This window comes from Cryptomeria japonica, chromosome 8, assembly GCF_030272615.1.
Source record: "Cryptomeria japonica chromosome 8, Sugi_1.0, whole genome shotgun sequence".
Classification (NCBI taxonomy): domain Eukaryota; kingdom Viridiplantae; phylum Streptophyta; class Pinopsida; order Cupressales; family Cupressaceae; genus Cryptomeria; species Cryptomeria japonica.
In genome coordinates this window covers 123,493,003-123,498,590 of record NC_081412.1, presented here as the reverse complement: position 1 = coordinate 123,498,590, position 5,588 = coordinate 123,493,003, and positions in this window count along the sequence as shown.

The window sequence follows — 5,588 nt, the reverse complement described above, 5'->3', positions numbered from 1 at the left end:
TCTAGGTTGGATCCACCACCAAATAAAGGGGCTTTACCACCAATGCTTGATTTGGATGGGAATTCAGGAAAGGCGAAGGGTGCTCATTAGGAGGAGATGAAACCTTCTTGACCTTTGAAGAAAAATGAGATGGATTTGAATCCTTGAGAGAATTAGGAGGTATGATATTATGTTGATCTTCAACACTAATCCACCATGTTAGCTTGCTAGAGTTTTGAGATCCCCTAGAACATTGTTTAGGACAATGGGAAGCTGAATGTTCCATTGAGAAACAAACCTTGCATTTGAAAGGAATTTTTTCATAATCCACAAGTTGTTTCCTACATCTAGTGCCCACTTTAGTAAAATATCTGTAGGAAGGCCATTAGCTAAATCCAATTCTACATAGATGCGAGCACAAAGAATTTTGATAGTTTAAAGTTTCTATGGAGGAGTGGTGAAACATTCCAAGACCATTCCCAATGGCCTTTAGGCAATCTAATTCCCAAAATTGAATTGGAAGATATGGAAAACTCACCCATAGTAATGCAGTAGTGAAAATTTCTGTGCGTGGGTCAAATTCTAGAAACCAAGGCTTCATACATAGAAAATCCCCTTGGAAGATCCAATGACCATTCTTCAACACCATCTCCTTTTCTTCTTGAGTATCAAACTCCAGGACAAAGAACCCTTTGACACAAGGGAAAATACTTACTCCCCCAACTAGAAATTCCTTCCAACTCCCAGTGACACACACATGCAAATCACATAGCTTTGGCTATGTCTTTGTGAACAGTAGATCAAAGCCCTCCTCTTTTTACATTATCAATTATTAAAGGATCAAGCCTTATGATTCACACATCTCTCATACATCCATAATTTCAAAGTCATTTATAACAAAAGTTGTGTGCATCCAATTTTCATTGGTATCATAGGAGTGGTATGTGGAGATGTATCTTTAAATAATATTATGAAGTAATATAAAAATATATCATATCTAATATATATTGGTTGATTCAAGTCATTGTGGACTATACCTAATTGAAAATTGTTTAGGTGCACAATTAAGAAAAAAATACTCTTTAAAGAATGTTGTTGACATGATTAGAATTATATTGTGTGAAAACTATTATTTAATAAATGTATCTATTTATTCAAATTGAATGAAAATCTACTATATTAATATTACAAAATTAAGTTTAAAAGGAAAAATTAATTTGGTAATCCATTTTTATGAATATCTCATATAAATTAGACCCAATCCTCACTTACCCTTTAAATTATCTCTCAATATTTTGGAAGACTTTTTTTTTTTTTTTTTGTGATTGGTTGGAAGATTTTTTTTTTTTAAATTACATTAATTTCGTAAAGTAGCTTATACCATATTTTAATATTGGAATTGATATGGCCCTCTCATTTTTTATTTAGTTTTGTCCCAATTTATAGGAGTGTTTGGAAACATTGTCATTTTGACAAAGGGCATAATTTTATGCAAAGTTGGGTCCCTTTCTCAAAGTCACTTGCATATTCAGTACATAAATTCCTACACATGAATCCCTTACTCATTCACATAACCATTAATCCTAATACATTCACCCCATCCAAGCATTTATTACACCTATATCTACACATGTTTCCATTTACTTGATTGCCATATGTTGATTTGACTCCTTTTAATGTTTCCATGGTCATAGGGTTGACCTTATAGTTGGATAATTCCCTCTCCTGAAATTTCAAATTCAAATTTAAATTTGGCCAACTCCGACATATACTCTTACCATTGAAGGTTGACTATATATAAATTTGCATGATATGTTGCTATCTCTTCTATTTATATACATTCAATGAATTAATTTGGTAAACTCCTAATTATATGGAATTGATAAGTCCTATCTCACTTTTAGTGTTGGACAAAAGAGTCTCAACTTGCATTCCTAATGTTCATATTTTTAATTTTTTTTGTATTTATTTATTTATTTATTATATTTATCCTCATATGATGAGCGGGGCATACCACTTTCAGATGAAACCTTTTGCCATGTGTCAACCATCTTGAAATGTGTGAGAGCATTTAAAGGTCAAGGTCATGCCATTGTAAGGTGGGAGTTGCTTATGTTAGATTTTTATGGCATGCAAGAGCATGATTATGGAGGGTTACATTAGAATTTTGATAGTCTTATGATGCATGTCATAGAACATCTTTGCATGGAGGTAGATGCCAAAATTGGGCACCCAAGTTAAGTTGTCAACTATGACAAGTTATTACATGACAAGGTGTAAGGAATATGCTTAATATTGCATGAAGACTAAGACCAAAAATGGGTCATTGAAATTTGTCATTTGGGGTGCCACTTTTGCGCTTATATTTTTCTACATGATTTTGTAAAAACATTTTATATTTTTCAGTTTGTTCATCTTCTATTTATTGGTGCTTGTAGATAGAGCTTTATATGGATTTCATGGTTGATTTGTAGGTTTTCTTATGTAGTTAGAATTACTTTAGATTTGTATGTTGGTGATATTCTTGTAGAGGCATTGCTTGGATATTGTATTGTAACCATTGATGTTGAATAATATAGTTGGTCTTTCTTTTGGAGTGTGAGATTCTCTCTAAAGATTTTTCACCACAAAAAAATTGAGTTACAATATGTTTTCTTGTGTATTTTTTATATGCTTGTAAAGATTAAATTTATTTGCACATACATCTCCTCATTGATTGGTAGGAATGATTTCTAAACCTTCTCTTCCTTTCATTTAGCATCAATGCTTGATCACTTTATATTCTAGGTGTCTAAAGGAATAATGTTTTTTGGTACTAATCTTGAATGTAGTGGAGGCTTATGTAACAAGAGATTTGTGATAAGAGAAATGGAAATCACATTAAGGATATAGATAGATAAGATCTAAAAGATGTCAATATGAATGTGACATTGTTGCATTTTGCATGAGAATTTTATGATCTTTTATAGACTAATGGGTTCACTTAATGATGGCAATAAAGAGTGTTACCTTAAAAGTTAGAATGGATAAGGTAGATGCATCATTCATTTTAGAGATGAAGATTTTTTTTTTGAACTATTTAAGGAGGTCCTAACTATTTGTGGAAGATCGAAAGAGGACAGAAAGGAGGATAAGAAGAAAGATAAGTCTATATCCAAATCATGTGGGAGATTTAAATGTCTTGGAAAGATCAAGGATAAGTGCTAGAACTACCAGATGTTTGGGCATTTTAGGAGAGATTGCAAGGAGGAGAAAAAGAAAAATAAACATGATTTAGAGGATAGATTTAAAAATTCTTCTTAGGTGATGGTGATTCCTTTTTTGTGACCTTAGAAACACATGTATTGAAAGTGCATAGTTGGAAGACATTGGAACTTCCTCCCACATGAACTCATATCAAGGTTGGTTCTCGAAGTGGAAAGAGTATAGTGGTGAGAAGTGGTACCTAAGAGATGATACTCACTTGAATATTGTTGGTCATGGAGGAGTTGATCTACTTTCTTGATGGGCAAGTGAAGGGGATAAACCTACTTTTAGTTAGCAAGCTTAATGATCTAGGTTTGTTAACTGTTTTTTTCTAATGGAGGGTTTAGGATGGTACTCGATATGGGTATTCACATGGGATTTCTATTTTAATTCGATGCATGCATAGTTCAAATCAATGTTTCTTTTTTTAAAATTTTTTTTTATGGTGAAGTGATCTACACAATCTACTCCTCACCATTAAAACTAGTTGGAAAAGGGGTTTTGTATCTATTTTCACATTTGGGTACCTATGATGCTCTTTCTTCAAAGACTAAGTTACTTGTAGAGATGATAATGTTATCACACTAAAGAATATACATAGATGAGCAGGGTATCGAGATCCTAAAAATGATTTTTTTAGAGGGGTTAACAATTATGCCCTTAAGTTTCATTTCTACGAATATTGCATATATGGTAAACAAAATCTTGTTTAAATTTACTTTAATTATCATAAATCTTCTAAGGTGTTGGACTTGATTCATTATGATGTGTTTGGCCCTATTTGTGTTCCTTATATTTTAAAATCTTTGAATTATGTATCTTTCATAGATGACTATTTTAGTACATAGGTGTATTTTGTTAGAAGCATATTTGAAATCTTTGGTCATTCTAGAGAGTTTAGAGCTCTTACATAAAACTGAATTGGTAGTAAGATTAAGGTTTTGAGAATTGACAATGGTAGTGAGTTTTTGATATATTCTCGAAGGAACATGGGACAAAGAGACATAATACAATTTCATACGCTCCTCAATAGAATGGAGTTATAGAGGCAATGCGTAGGATGATGATAAAAACAACAAGGAGTATGGTTAGAGGGGATATCTTGGAGCAATTTTTTTGAGTAGAAATAGTTACTATGACTTGTTACTTGATTAACACAAATCCTTCATTATCTCTTGTGGATAAGACTCCTATGAAGGCTTGGACAGGGACAATCCTCATTATAACGTCAAGTCATGTTTTTGTTTGCAATGAACATGTACATGTGCCTAAGGAGAAGTGATCAAAATTAGAGAACAGGCTAGTTTAAGTGTATCTTCATCAACTATAATGTTGGTGTTAAAGGTACAAGCTTCTGAACCCCATGACTAAGAGAGTTTTATATAAAATAATGTTAGATTTAGATATATTAAGTCTTATCCTACAATATTGTATCCAAAATAGAATGAGAAAAAAATGGTTCAAATACCATGAAAGATCAATACTGTCAAACTAGGTGCACACACACACACACACACACACACACACACACACACACACACACACACACACACACACACACACACACACACACACACACACACACACACACACACACACACACACACACACACACACTATGTGTGATACTAATAAAGTGGTTGATTTTTATTTTTTTTGAAATTTCTAAAAATTACTTTCATAGTATTTTTAGTTATTATTTATTTTCTTCAAATTAAATATGTTTAAAAAATGCATCTTGGAATCATTTCTATGAACAAAAAATTGTCCATTTATATATTCAAAAACCAATTTAATATTAATTACAATTCTTAATTTTAACAACTTATACCACAATCCTTACGTCAATAAAGAAAAGAACATAACATAACTTATTATGCAAATACGTTATGCTTCAAACTCATGACATGTATCGACCAATTTAAGTTCATGAACAACAATCTTAGATTTTCCTTAAAGAAAATAATGTCTTAACCTTTTTTAACATACCATACACAATATAAATACACATAATAAACATACAAATATATTTGACAATCATAAATACATTCTATATGAAAAATAACTTATACCATAGAAATGATCCTCCTACCAACATAAATAATTATTTTCTCATACAAACTTCCCTTTCAAATGTAATACGTTTTAAAATTATTTGTACAATTAAAAAACTTCTCTTTTAGTTTAAAAACTTGGACACAAATCAAACATTTTAACATGAAATAGTCAACGCGTTTTCTTTCATTACCGAGGGATATCATATCTTTGTGGGTACCACCAAATCTAATATTTCAATCTTGCCAGTCACCATCCGACACGTGTACGCATTGAAATCTTTTCCCTCCAAACGATCAATTTTTAAA